The following is a 16,136-nucleotide window of genomic DNA, read 5'->3' on the forward strand; positions in this document are numbered from 1 at the left end:
TGGCACTGTGAGGAACATTTTTCCTGGTATACAGTAATATTTCGAAATTGTATTCACAGTGGACAGTCAAGATCCACAGTTCTTTTAATATTTTCGGACAGTGAGCCCACTTGCTCTTTTTCGTTATTATTCAAATTGCCCTGTTCTTCAAGTTTAAAATTTTTCCTAAGTTTGTCTGTTTGAGCCACAGAAGATATACTATATCTAATGACTAAGTGAACACATGCATAATAAGTTACTTCGTGCGAAACTGAAGCTTTGATAACGTCCATTGACGTTGAGCTGTGATGTAAATGACATCAATTGTTCACAAGCGGAAGATCCCAATCGTTCAGAGATCAAACATCATCTTTGGTTGTCCTAATAACGAGCGAAAACAATGATTACAGCTTTTGTGAACTTCGATTTGTAAATAAATAACATGTTCCTTCCAAAAATAAAAGTTTTGCTCAATGTGCTAATTCCTTTCAGCAGTCAAGTCTCAGTTTGTATGCTATAGTTTAGAACTTCCTTGTAGCTGTTCAGACACTGTGGCAGCTTGTTGAATAAAACTCAACTAACATCTATGGATACCTAATTCATTAGTTGCATTTTTTTTTCATCAGTCTCCCAGCTGGTTTGATGCATCCAACTATGCGTTCCTTTGCTGTGTTAACCTGTTCATCTCAGAGTAGTACTTGCACCCAACTTCAGTTATTTTCTGAAAAAATTCCAGTCTCTGCTTTCCCCTACTGTTTTTATCTTCTGCATCTCCCATAGTATTATGGAAGTTATTCACTGACTTTTTAACGCATGCCCTATGATCTTGTACCTTCTTTTTCTCAGTGTGCACCTTATATTCTTTTGTTACGGAATTTATTTCGAACCTTCTCATTTCTGGTTATCAGCCCACCTATTTGTCAACATCCTTCCACAACAACCTATCTCAAGTGCTTCGATTCTGATCTTTTGCAGTTTTTCCACAGTCCATAATTTTTTCTTGCAATGCAATGTTACAGACTTACATTTTGAAATTTTCTTTCTGAAGTTGAAGCCCACTGCTCTGCAAAACTTAACGATATGATATGTAAAAAAATATGTTTTTGGAGATCTCCCAGTCATGCACAGAAAGCTGGAAGTCACATGGCATGAGGTCAGTGTGATTGTAGCGCCAAAGGTGGCTGCCACCATGACAGATGACAGTTGAATAAATGAGAAAGGACAATGTGTTGCGATGCCCTACCCAGTTTTATCTTAATACGGATAATTGTTTTGCTCCTTAAAGTGATGATGAGTGATGGTCGGATTCATTCATAAGTATGACCAGACAATCATGTGTAGTTATAGGGTGTTTGAAAAGAGACTTTACAATTTTAAAAATTTTTATGAATTTATTGAAAGAAGATATAGAGCTGGGTTTAGTGGTTTTTTTGTAGGGAAAAACATCAAGTTTTTTACCTCAAACTAAAGATGTTGCATGTGGCTTCTGTTGGTTATCTTGCACACATCCCATCAGAAGTCAATTTCTTTCCAAACTCTCTGTAGCATTGTAGGTGTGACTTGTTTAGTATATTCTAAGTTCAGGTAGAGAAGCCGGCACAGGAGATACAAACACAATATCCTTGATGGATCCTCCTTTATAAAAGTGAGGCGATTTTGTAGGGCTGTTGACAAAACGTGGTTTCACTTGCTGTACGACATCGTCAGATATGCCTGATCGACCTGTCCCATGTCTTACCAAGCACCCAGTTTCTACAAAACATTTATGCCACTCATAAATTTTAGGACTACTAGGAGGATCTTTAGGGTATTTGATATGGAAATGACACTGAACTGTTGTCGCCGACTTCGATTCTTCAAACCAGCATGCTCTTCAAACAAGCATGGTCGGGTCCACTTAGGGCAGCCATCTTTAATGCAACTACCGGTAGCGCTCCTTGCAGTGCGATTCGGCACTAGCGAACTGGGCGGGACAAAACTTGATGTATTTCCCTACAAATTAACATTACAGTTACCTCTATAGGTAGTATGAATTAATTTATATGCATTTTCAAAGTTGTAAAGTTCTTTCTGAAACACCCTGTAGAGTACTGAGTAAACAACCAAAGTTAATCGCTCTACCAAATCCACACAAAAATAATTGTTGGAAAAGGCACAAAAAATACTGTTGTGAAGTTAATACCATAAAGATGTACATTCAACTGCTTCTAACCAATGTGAGCACAACTACTTCTAACTTACTTGGAGATGACATTTACCAGTTTGGTTACTAATATGAATGGGCAACAGATATAAAACCACTCAGTAAAGATTCCATCAAAACATATATTCTATGATAAAATACACTCCTGGAAATTGAAATAAGAACACCGTGAATTCATTGTCCCAGGAAGGGGAAACTTTATTGACACATTCCTGGGGTCAGATACATCACATGATCACACTGACAGAACCACAGGCACATAGACACAGGCAACAGAGCATGCACAATGTCGGCACTAGTACAGTGTATATCCACCTTTCGCAGCAATGCAGGCTGCTATTCTCCCATGGAGACGATCGTAGAGATGCTGGATGTAGTCCTGTGGAACGGCTTGCCATGCCATTTCCACCTGGCGCCTCAGTTGGACCAGCGTTCGTTCTGGACGTGCAGACCGCGTGAGACGACGCTTCATCCAGTCCCAAACATGCTCAATGGGGGACAGATCCGGAGATCTTGCTGGCCAGGGTAGTTGACTTACACCTTCTAGAGCACGTTGGGTAGCACGGGATACATGTGGACGTGCATTGTCCTGTTGGAACAGCAAGTTCCCTTGCCGGTCTAGCAATGGTAGAACGATGGGTAAGATGACGGTTTGGATGTACCGTGCACTATTCAGTGTCCCTTCGACGATCACCAGAGGTGTACGGCCAGTGTAGGAGATCGCTCCCCACACCATGATGCCGGGTGTTGGCCCTGTGTGCCTCGGTCGTATGCAGTCCTGATTGTGGCGCTCACCTGCACGGCGCCAAACACGCATACGACCATCATTGGCACCAAGGCAGAAGCTACTCTCATCGCTGAAGACGACACGTCTCCATTCGTCCCTCCATTCACGCCTGTCGTGACACCACTGGAGGCGGGCTGCACGATGTTGGGGCGTGAGGGGAAGACAGCCTAAAGGTGTGCGGGACCGTAGCCCAGCTTCATGGAGACGGTTGCGAATGGTCCTCGCCGATACCCCAGGAGCAACAGTGTCTCTAATTTGCTGGGAAGTGGCGGTGCGGTCCCCTATGGCACTGCGTAGGATCCTACGGTCTTGGCGTGCATCCGTGCGTCACTGCGGTCCTTTCCCAGGTCGACGGGCACGTGCACCTTCCGCCGACCACTGGCGACAACATCGATGTACTGTGGAGACCTCACGACCCACGTGTTGAGCAATTCGGCGGTACGTCCACCCGGCCTCCCGCATGCCCACTATACGCCCTCGCTGAAAGTCCGTCAACTGCACATACGGTTCACGTCCACGCTGTCGCGGCATGCTACCAGTGTTAAAGACTGCGATGGAGCTCCGTATGCCACGGCAAACTGGCTGACACTGACGGTGGCGGTGCACAAATGCTGCGCAGCTAGCGCCATTCGACGGCCAACACCGCGGTTCCTGGTGTGTCCGCTGTGCCGTGCGTGTGATCATTGCTTGTACAGCCCTCTCGCAGTGTCCGGAGCTTGTGTGGTGGGTCTGACACACCGGTGTCAATGTGTTCTTTTTTCCATTTCCAGGAGTGTATATTAGTCACGCAGAAGTACACTGAAATATTATTTTAATGCAAAAACCTGCTAAGCAATGAAGATGCTTTGCCACTGTGGTGGTAGATTTTGAAAAGTGTACAACTATTGGATATAAACTTAAGCATATCTTTGACATAATTTGCTTACTTTAGTCTGAAGTCAGTTTTCACTAACTACTCAGATGTGATCTTTTATGCAACCAGTAACCTGTACTGAAACAATTATACATTCGAGAAATTCAGTCGCTTAAGCCTGCACTTTATAGCTTTGAGAGAAAAAAGTCGTCAAACGCGAATGTGTAGGTTGCAGATTCCCGACTTGCGTCATAGGGTGGCGGGGATTCGGGTTCCGCTAAATAGGTCAGATGTCCACTACAGACAGGAGGCGGCTACACAGCTAGCAGGGGCTGTGTGGCGTGGATTGGGCGTTTTTTTAGGTTATACAGTCTCGGGAAAGATCAAAAAGGGCTTCAGTCTCAAACGGTACAGGGCAAAGAAACGACGAGTATCGACCAAGCAACAGTCCTTCACGAAAGAAGACGAAGTAAATATTCCAGAACAGCTGTTAGCATGAGTGACATAAAAGTTGATATCTTAGGTGTTGCAGAACAACACAAATCACTTAAGAAAGGCAAGTCTTCCAGTCCAGATGGTATACCAATCAGGTTACTTTCAGCGTATGCAGACACAATAGCACCTTTATTGGCAATCATATACTAGCGCTCACTTGACGAAAGATCTGCTCCTAAAGACTGGAAAGTACTACAGGTCACACCAATATTCCAGAAAGAAAAAAGAATAACCCACTGAATTATGGACCCATATGAATGACCTCAATTTGCAGTAGGATTTTGGAGCATACACTGTACTTGAACATTATGAATCACATTGAAGAAAATGACTTACTGATGCATAACCACCACGGATTCAGAAAATATCGTTCTTGTGCAACACAGCTAGCTCTTTATTCCCATGAAGTAATGGGTGCAGTCGACAAGGGATTTCAGATCGATCCCTTACTGCTAAGTTTCCAGAAGGCTTTTGATACCGTTCCTCACAAGCGACTACTAATGAAATAGCTTGTAAATGGAGTATCGTCTCAGTTGTGTGACTGGATTCGTGATTTCCTCTCAGAGAGATAACAATTTGTAGTGATTGGCGGTAAATCATCGAGTGGAACAGAAGTGATATCTGGCGTTCTGCAAGGTAGTGTCATAGGCCCTCTGCTGTTCCTGATTTACATAAATGATCTAGGTGATAATCTGAGCAGCCCCGTTAGATTGTTTGCAGATTACATTGTAATTTACTGTCTAGTAAAATCATCAGACGATCAATTCCAATTGCAAAATGATCTAAAGAGAATTTCTGTATGGTGCGAAAAGTGGCAATTGGCACTAAACAAAGAAATGTGTGTAATCATCCACATGGGAAGTAAAAGAAATCTGATAAATTTTGAGTATAGGGTAAATCACACAAACCTAAGGGCTGTCAATTTGACTAAATACCTAGGAATTACAGTTACAAGCAACTCAAAGTGGAAAGACCACATAGATAATATTGTGGCAAAAGATGCAACAAACCCACTAAAGAGACAGCCTACATAACACTTGTCCATCCTTTACTGGAATATTGCTGTGCAGTATGGGATCCTTAGCAAGTACGATTGATGGAGGACATCAAAAAAGTGCAAAGAAGGGCAGCTCGTTTCGTGTTATCGGGCAATGGGGTTAAAGTGTCACTGATATGATATGCGAGTTTGGTACTGGCCACTGAAACAAAGGCGGTTTTCTTTGCAGCGAGATCTATTTACGAAATTTCAATTACCAACTTTCTCATCCGAATGTGAAAATATTTTTTTGACACCCACCTATGTAGGGAGAAATTATCATCAGAATAACAGAAATCAGAGCTTGAAAGGAAAGATTTAGGTGTTCCTTTTTCCCATGCACCATTCGAAAGTGGAATGGCAGAGAAGTAGTATGAAAATGGTTTGATGAACCCTCTGCCAGGCACTTCAGTGTGAATTGCAGAGTAACCATGTACGTGTAGATAGATGTAGATGGGTTCCTATCCCACAGTACATGATACACTAAACTTCACAAACAAAAATATACTTGAGTCTCTTACTTGGTGGAGAGCACAGTTTATCACTGTGAACAAGTAGTTCTGCCCAAAGAATAATTTGCACCAAATTATAGTGGTTTCACAACTGTAGTATTTATTGTTACTATACTTGGTCAATATAACATTTCTTGCAGTTGCACAGTACTTACAGCAAGCCAGTACACATTATTTGCAGAGTAACAAATAAATGTAGCCACTTTTTCCTACTTCGATTCTACTGCTCAAAATGCACTGTAATGGTGTTGGTAGGTACTTTTAACTCGTTCATCGAAGGCGTTCTTCATTAAAAGCTCACTTTAAAAAAACATGGTTTTTTGTATTCACTCTTATAGAGTCATATTCGATCTGTAGAGTCATGTTCGCTCTACTGTACTAAGATAGTGAAAATAATTCTCGCTAGTGTCCCACGGTGTTCATAGCATCGCTTCCTATGCATCATATGGCAAAAGTCTCTCTAAATTGCAACTAAACGATTTGACATTCGTTCCTGTTTCAATTAATTTTACATCTACACTCTTGAAACCATTGTTAGATGCATGGTAGAGGGTAGGTTCCATTGCACAAGGTATTAGGGGTTCTTCCTGTTCCATTGACATATGAAATGTGGGAAGAATGGTTGTTTGAATGCCTGTGTGACTGCTGCATTTATTGAGTTTGAATGCCTATGTGAGTGCTGCATTTATTGTAATCTTATCCATATGATCTCTATGTCACCGATACATAGGAGGTTGTAGCATATCCCTAGAGTAACTATTTAAAGCTGGTTCTTGAAACTTTGTTAACAGACTTTCTTGGGATAGTTTACATCTGTCATCAAGAGTCTTCCAGTTCAGTTTCTTCAGCATCAAAGAGAGACTCTCCCATGGGTCGAAAAAACCTGTGACCATTCATACTGCCCTTCTCTTCAATATCCCCTGTTAGACCTATTTGGTATGGGTCCTACACACTTTAGCAATATTCTAAAACTGATCGCACAAGTGATTTGTAAGCAATCTCTTTTGTAGACTGGCTTCACTTCCCCCTGTATTCTAACAATAGGCCAAAGTCTATCACTTGCTTTACCCACGACTGATATTATAGTCATAGGATACCACGTTTTTTTCATTTTGTGGAGTGCAAAATTTTACTTTTTTTGAATATTTAGGATAAGTTACCAATTTCTGCACCACGTTGACATTTTATCACTATCTGATTGAATATTTGTGCTACTTCTCTCAGATAATACTTCATTACAGATAACTGTATCATTTGCACAAAGAGTGATTTTACTATCAATATTGTCTGCAAGGTCATTAATATAAAACATGAACAGCAAGGGACCCAGCACACTTCCCTGGGGCACAGTCAAATTTACTTCTACATCTGACGATGACTCTCCATCCAAGATTACATGCCCTGCCCTCCCTACCAATAGGTCCTCAATGCAATCACAAATTTCACGTGATGCCCAATATGATCGTACTGTTGACAATAAGCGTAGGTGTGGTACTGAGTCAAATGCTTTTCAGAAATCAAAGAACACTGCATGTACCTGGTTGCTTTGATCCAAAGCTTTCAGAATGTCATGCGAACAAAGTGCGGGCTGGTTTTCATATGAACGATGTTTTCAAAATCTATGCTGATTGGCATTGAGGAGGTAAATTTGTTCATTATGTTTGAGATCAGAATATGTTCTAAGAGTCTACAACAAATCGATGTCAAGGATACTGGATGGTAGTTTTGCAGATCACTTCTACTACCCTTCTTGTAGACTGCTGTGAACTGAGCCTTTTTCCAAGAACTGGGCATGGTTTTTTTCAGGGCTGTACCATTGATTATAGTTGGAAGAGAGACTAACTCAGCCACAATTCAGTATAGAATTTCACAGGGATTCCATCTGGATATGGATCTTTGTTCAGTTTTAAAGATCTCAGCTGTTTCTGAACACCACTGACAGAAATACTTATTGTATCTAAATTTTCTGTGGTATGGCGATTAAATTGAGGCAATTCTCCTGGGTTTTCCTTTGTAAAGAACATTTTAAAACGGCGTTCGTTATGAATTGGACACTAACTTTGGTGCTGCTAGCAGCCTTTACATACAACCGGAGTTTCTTTGGATTTTGTGAAACGTCATTTGTCAATATGCTGGTACAGTAGTCACTGAAGGTATCATGCTGCTCTCTTGACAGCAAAGTGCGTTTCATTCAGAATCTCTCTATCTGTAGGCTTATGCTTTGTTTTACACCTATTATTCAATAATCTCCTTTTCTTTAGAAGTTTTTTTTACAGTGATTGTATACCATGGAGATTTCGTTCCTTTGTGAGCTGTTCTACTGAGTAAATACATACTTTCGCTCACCACCGTTTGCAGAAATCAGTTAATGAGTTATATCATGACTGATATCGCTCTCTACATAGGAAATCCCTCATTAAATCTTCCTATATTCCTTTCGACCAGTAGTTTTGCAAATACTTTACCTGAAATTCTTGTACTGTCTTGCAAGTATCTTTGGTACCATTTGTCCATATAACGGCATCTTCCCTTAAATATAACGAAACGTATCTGTTCCTTTGCTTCCAAACTGTAGGCAAGGAGTGGCCTTGCGGTTTGCGGCTTCATGTCACGGACTGCCTTTCTTGGGCATCGGTGTGTGTATTGTTCTTACTTTAAGTAGTGTGCAAGTCTAGGGACCGATGAACTAAGCAATTTGGTCCCTTAGGAATTCACACACATTTGAACATTTTGAACTTCATAAATACTACTCATTTCATTTTTCACCACATTCTTTACACTGTCATCAAGTGGCTTCTGCTTAATCTGAATATCCTTAAAACTATTGAAGGGTTCATACACCTCATCAAGAGGTGAGAACCTATCTTTGTCTGTTCGCTCAGCCATTCTCTTACTCATAACTAAAATAACTTACCGCTAACAAAACAATTCTATCATTTAACTTTGTCTTGCAGCAGTCCACTGCGCTGCATTGAAATCACTCATTGCAGAAAGTGGTCGACCCCTGTGGTTTGTCGTGCTGCTTGAAACGCATGTTTCTTGGCGAGGCTTCCCCTCTGCAGGCTGTGGTAACATGCTGTAGTTGAGGGACACCCTGTCTCACATCGGCCTCCTGTGGCATACTCAGCCACCTGCTGCTACCTGTGCCAAAGTCCATAACTGCCACTACTCTCGCATACTGCTATATGGCATGCAATCACTTCTTCTCCACTACGGCTGCTGGTTCATATATTTCTCACTGTAGGACAATGATTCCATGCAATGGCTCACACTGAGGAATTCCGATAATTGTCTTCAAGCTCCCTCATAATTAATAATTACTCTTTATCTGGCTAAAGTTAAAATTTTAAAATTGCTGGATTCATTTCTCTAGCAGGTTTTACTTAGCTACGTCCTTTTCTGGGTGCGTTCAGCATAACATTAGGCAATGAAGTTTTCCTGTGCTTCGGCGTCACAATGGAATTTTTCCGAGATGATGGTACCACGTTGGAAGTTTGGTTGATTTGGGGGAGGGGACCGAACTGTGAGGTCGTTGGTCCCAGCAAATTAATGAAGGATGTGGAAGGAAGTCCTCTGTGCCCTTTCAAGGGGACTATCCCGGAATTCACCTGAAGTGTTTTCGGGAAATCAGGGAAAACCTAAATCACGATGGCCGGATGCAGGTTCGAACTGTCCTCCTCTCGAATGCGAGTCCAGTGTACTAACCACTGCGGCACCTAGATCAGTGGCCACGTTGATAGTTACCAGGTTGGGTGGAGATGTTGTCACTCTGAGATTTATTCCACATGACTATCATGGTGGCTAAACCATATCCTGTAATATGGTTCACAATAATTTTGATTGTTGTTGCTATGTGTCGGTGGCAGGGTTTAGTCACTTGATAGCAGGGGTAGGAAACAAGTTACATTAATTAGGGCGAGCAGTGGGCTAATGGTGCGCACCACAGACCACAACCTTTTTACTTTATAAGAGTTGCCCTCAAAGACAGTCCCGCTCTTCCGCTCTCAATGTATTCACTATGGTCTCTTTTGAGAAGAAATAAATAAATAAAGTAATTCTAGAAATGAAAATGTCCGTTGTGTATAAGAAAACGGATCTGCCTTGATAAATGAAATGTAATTGAGGGGCGCATTGTCCTCTAAAAAAGCACAAATGACATCTGCAAACGATTGCTATCACCATAGTACTTGGCACCTATGTTGAATCCGAGAGCACACAATTGCAGAGTATTAGGCTAACATCTTTCCTTGTGTGTGATATGATGACATATTCGCCATTCGTGTACATATTATTCCTCACTATCAGTCAGGCCCTACTGCTTCGACAAATTTTATATACGTTAGCCACTTCTGGAACAGTACATTTACACTGGACGAACATAATTTGGATACTGGCTTCACTCAGAGTAACTGTAAATAGTTAATTTTGCACTGGAGTGTGTGTCTTTTAGTAATGAAACTACAATTGCTCTGGCTCACGTACAAATTCATACATGAAACAATGAATCGGAATTCCTTTACATGTACTCGACCAGTCGACCACATTATGTTCACATTTGTTTGTACAATAAAGCAAATAAAACAATTTTTGTTATTATAAATATTATTCTTGAAGTTTTTAAATGAAATTGAAACTGAAAAATAGGGGGAGGGTGTTATATTTACACAGTACTATGAAACTTAGTTACTACATTACAACTTAGAAGAAAGATGTGCCTTTTCATAAAAATGACAATTAAATGTGTTAATTAGTATATATTTGGTGACTTTTGTACGAGGGCATTCCGGAAAGTAAAGATACACCGTACGCCAGAGGAACAGAAGAGTTTTGGAGAGCGAGTTGGCAACACTGGTGTTAACCTTGAACCGTTAGCTTTCTCCTCGCAGTCATTCGGCAGTTGAACGTTGCTTCTATTTGGAGTAGGTCATGTTTAAAATTGCTGCGCCAATTTAGAATCCCGCCAAATGCGAAGTGCAGTCCGTCATACATTTTCTTCATGCAAAAGGTCAGCGACTAGGAGATATTCACAAAGAAATTGTTTCTGTTTAGTAACATTATGAATCGACAAAATGTAACGAAATGGTGTCGTCATTTCACTGAAGGTAGGACCGATGTTCATGATGAACAAAGAACAGGTCGACCATCTGTGATCTCTGATGCCCTTCTTTAGAGACCGGAGGAAGCAATTTGTGCGAATAGGCGTCTCACATTGAAAGAATTGCTTCAGATCATACTGGACGTCTCAACGACAACTCTTTATGACGTTGTGAGTGTCAAGTGAGGGTACAGGAAATTGTGTGCGCACTGGGTTCCAAAACTGTTAATGGAGGAACTCAAAAAGAAAATAATGGGCTTTGCACTCGACTTCCTCACATGCTTTGCTGAAGCAGGTGATGAGTTCCTTGATCACCTAATGACAGGTGACGAGACATGGGTTTATCACCATGCACCTGAATCCAAGCAACAATCAATGCAATGGCGCCATTCGAATTCACCAAAAGCCAAGAAACGTAAAACGTCGATTTCAGCGAAGAAAATCTTGGCTTCTGTTTTTTGGGACAGACAAGGCATTCTTATGTTGGAATTTATGCCTCCTGGAACGACAATTAATGCTATTGCATATTGCCAAACTTTGAAACGTCTTCGAAGAGCAATTCAAAACAAACGCAGGGGAATGCTGACAAGTAGAGTCCACTTACTTCATGACATCACTTGGCCTCACACAGCGCTCGTAACCAAAACACTACTCAAACAATTCAAATGGGACATATTGGACCATCCGCCATACAGCCCAGACCTTGCACCCACCGACTTCCATGTCTTCTGTTACCTGAAGTCACATCTTGGTGGAAAATTATTCCACGAAGATGAAGAGATCAAAGATGAAGTTGAAATCTGGTTCCGACAACAGGTGGCAACCTTCTATGACTGTGGGATACAAAAGCTTGTGCAGCGACTTAACAAATGTTCGAATAAAGGGGGTGATTATGTCGAAAAATAACAAATAATCAAGTTAATAAGATATAACTGGCGTTTTCTAAATAAATGTTCTATTTAAGGACTGTGAGCCATTGTATCTTTACTTTTCGAAATGCCCTCGTACATAAATGATGTAAGTATTCGAACTGAACTGGAAAAAATGGACAAAATAGTGACTGAAACATACTCTTTACACTTCCTCTTTTATGCTGCAGCTGTCATTTCTCATATTTACAAGAACTTTTGCATTCGCACTTACAAACACGAGAAGTGTATCAATCTCATACTTTGGAAACTTGGTTTTTCTTTTATTGTCCATTTCGCTGAACATAAACGGACAAACTAGTGGAGAGTTACAAACACACTTCTGGTTGTTGACGAATGTGAGAGCATGTGACAATGATATCACTCATCAGCAGTTGTACTAAAGACACATGTATGTAGACGTCTATGTCCAGATTCGTACGCCTGTTAACATTTATGCAAGTGGAGGGCACCTTGGATCGCAATACAGTGAGTTAACTGTGGTCAAATACACGGTTGGCTGACGACCATTTGCTGATTCACGATTAAAATTGGTGGGCAGAAGAGACATTATAAATGCAGTTTCTTTTAACTGTGCTCTTTGAAAAGATACTCTCTACACTTCCTCTTTTATGCTGCAGCCGTCATTTCTCATATTTACGAGAACGATGGAAACCTAGTTCTAAGCAAAGAAGGGAAAGCAGAAAGGTGGAAGGAGTATGTAGAGGGTCTATACAAGGGCGATGGACTTGAGGACAAAATTATGGAAATGGAAGAGGATGTAGATGAAGATGAAATGGGAGATATGATACTGAGTGAAGAGTTTGACAGAGCACTGAAAGACCTGATTCGAACAAGGCCCCGGGAATAGACAACGTTCCATTAGAACTACTGACAGCCTTGGGAGAGCCATTCCTGACAAAACTCTACCATCTGGTGAGCAAGATATATGAGACAGGCGAAATACCCTCAGACTTCAAGAAGAATATAATAATTCCAATCCCAAAGAAAGCAGGTGTTGACAGATGTGAAAATTACCGAACTATCAGTTGAATAAGTCATGGCTGAAAAATACTAACGCGAATTCTCTACAGACGAATGGAAAAACTAGTAGAAGCCGATCTTGGGGAAGATCAGTTTGGATTCCGTAGAAATATTGGAACACGTGAGGCAATACTGACCCTACAGTTTATCTTGAAGCTAGGTTAAGGAAAGGCAAACCTACGTTCTAGCATTTGTAGACATAGAGAAAGCTTTTGACAATATTGACTGGAATACTCTCTTTCAAATTCTGAAGGTGGCAGGGGTAAAATGCAGGGAGCGAAAGGCTATTTACAATTTGTATAGAAACCAAATTACAGTTATAAGAGTTGAGGAGCATGAAAGGGAAGCAGTGGTTGGGAAGGGAGTGGGACAGGGTTGTAGCTTCTCCCCGATGTTATTCAATCTGTATATTGAGCAAGCAGTGAAGGAACAAAAGAAATATTCAGATTAGGTGTTAATATCCATGGAGTAGAAATAAAAACTTTGAGGTTCGCTGATGACACTGTAATTCTATCGGAGACAGCAAAGGATTGGAAGGGCAGTTGAACGGACTGGATAAAGTCTTGAAGGGAGGATATAAGATGAACATCAACAAAACCAAAACGAGGATAATGGAACATAGTCGAACTGAGTCGGGTGATGCTGAGGCTATTAGATTAGGAAATGAGACACTTAAAGTAGTAAAGGAGTTTTGCTATTTGGGGAGCAAAATAACTGGAGATGGTCCAAGTAGAGAGGATATAAAATATAGACTGGCAATGGGAAGGAAAGCGTTTCTGAAGAAGAGAAATTTGTAACATCGAGTATAGATTTAATTGTCAGGAAGTCGTTTATGATAGTATTTGTACGGAGTGTAGCCAAGGATGGAAGTGAAATATGGACGATAAATAATTTAGACAAGAAGAGAAAAGAAGCTTTCGAAATGTGGTGCTACAGAAGAATGCTGAAGATTAGATGGGTAGATCACATAACTAATGAGGAGGTGTTGAATAGGATTTGGGAGAAGAGAAGTTTGTGGCACAACTTGACTAGAAGAAGGGATCGGTTGGTTGGACATGTTCTGAGGCATCAAGGGATCACCAATTTAGTATTGAAGGACAGTGTGGAGGGTAAACATCGTAGAGGGAGACCAAGAGATGAATACACTAAGTAGATTCAGAAGGATGTAGGTTGCAGTAGGTGCTGGGAGATGAAGAAGCTTGCGCAAGATAGAGTAGCATGGAGAGCTGCATCAAACCAGTCTCAGGACTGAAGACAACAACAACAACAACACAGTACCTTGATTATCCTCCCTTTTGACTGAGGCTACTGCACTTGGCTGCTGGTAGTGATTCTGGATGTACCGTCATATTGTAGGAGATGGGGACAAATAATGCACCCAGGAACGTTGTATGATCTGAACGTTTTGGTGGTCCATATGTTATACTGTAGGAGACAACATTGCATTGGAGTACTGACCTCCAAATGTTTGAACATGGTACACTCGCTCATCAGTGTTATTATGACAATGTACTCCTTCGCCATGTACACCATTCCAGGAATGCAGTTAGCCAAGAGTACATTTTTACAGACAAAAATATGTGACCATATCGATTAAGGCATGTGTAGAATCTTTAGGAATAAGAGGACATTCAGTGAATTCACTGGCCTGCCTGTTGCCCTGACTCAAACTGGGTATGTGTGAGATGCGTTGGGGAGGGGTACTGCAGTATATTAACGTACACCAACGACCCTCCAGCAGTTGTCAACCACACTGGTTGGATAATTGAACGTCCTGCCACAAGAGCTCCTTAACAACTTAGTGGCCAGCCACACCGCAGAGCATGCATTACCATCTGTGGTGACCACATACATTCTTAAGGAACGTGTCCTGCCTTTCACAATGTCCAAGGAACCATCATAAACCATAAAGACTTCAGTGTAATTATTGTCTTTGAATAAAAGTGTCATTTATGATCATTTTGTAGCGTATTTCTTTCTGTTGCCCTCTGTATTATATGGTAGCAGTTATTTCCATTTATGCTCCAAGTTTCATCAAACTATGTTTCTTGGTAATGACACATCACATAAAAATTTGCTTCTGTACTTGAGGATTGTGCACCAGTGTGTGTGTATGAACACTTCATATGCTGTATTCTGATGTTGATTTATGCTGCAAATGTTTATGCAAACAGATGCTTAACTCCACAAAACAAGTCCATTATTCTGATAACTTTGAGACAATCCTGCAGGGACTGATTTAAGAAGTCTCTAATTGCCTTCTTTAGTATATTTCAGAGTATTTTTAAATTATCATTTGCTGCTCATATCCACGTCATATCACATTTAGGTAAAGCATATGTTATGAAACTGAGGTCGCGGGATCGAGCCTTGGTCGAACCACAGATTTTTCAGTCTACGTTTTAAAGTAGTCTTCACGTCTCAAGAGTGTGAGGAGTCACCAGAAACAACTCGTGGTTTGGACTTGATGTTAAACTGAAGGTCCCCTTTCCTGTTAAATAATTGGAGTAGGTTAGGGACTGATGTGACTCATGAAGTTACGTAGTGTTGTGTCGCATGTGGCAGTGTGTGTATTTACAAACTCCATGCTGTCAAATATTTCGCACCAGACACAGGAAGTGCTTATATATATATATATATATATATATATATATATATATATATATATGTGTGTGTGTGTGTGTGTGTGTGTGTGTGTGTGTGTGTGTGTGTGTGTGTGTTATTCTTTGATTATGCCTTTTGTATTTTGTCTCTTCCATGCATGTAATTAGGTTGTGTATAGTTACAAAATAACTCTTATGTTTTCGCTCCCGTGTTATGTGATGTTGAATTGCAGGCTCGGATCTACTGAACTAGTCGTTGCATTTTACGCCATTTCCTATGGCTGTGGTTAAGAAAGCTACCGTTAATTGTTTCAGGGAGTTTTTGTATTGTCTGGTTCCGTTGTATCAAGTAGACATAGGTTCCAACAGTACCTACCAGCTGGTGACCCTGACTTGACATACCTGTAGAGTGTCTTGGGATTAATGAGCACTTACGAGAGAGATCTGCAAAATGACCGACGCTTATCTCACCGTGTCTCAACTGGTTGTAAGTCTACCACCATTCTGACCAAACAGTCCAACTTTTTGGTTTGAACATGCGAGGCCAGTTTCTTCTATGCTGGAACTTTGGAAGATGCTACCAAGTTTGCACTGGTAGTTAGTCAATTAGAGCTCCAGTAC

This window comes from Schistocerca gregaria, chromosome 5 (assembly GCF_023897955.1).
Source record: "Schistocerca gregaria isolate iqSchGreg1 chromosome 5, iqSchGreg1.2, whole genome shotgun sequence".
NCBI lineage: Eukaryota > Metazoa > Arthropoda > Insecta > Orthoptera > Acrididae > Schistocerca > Schistocerca gregaria.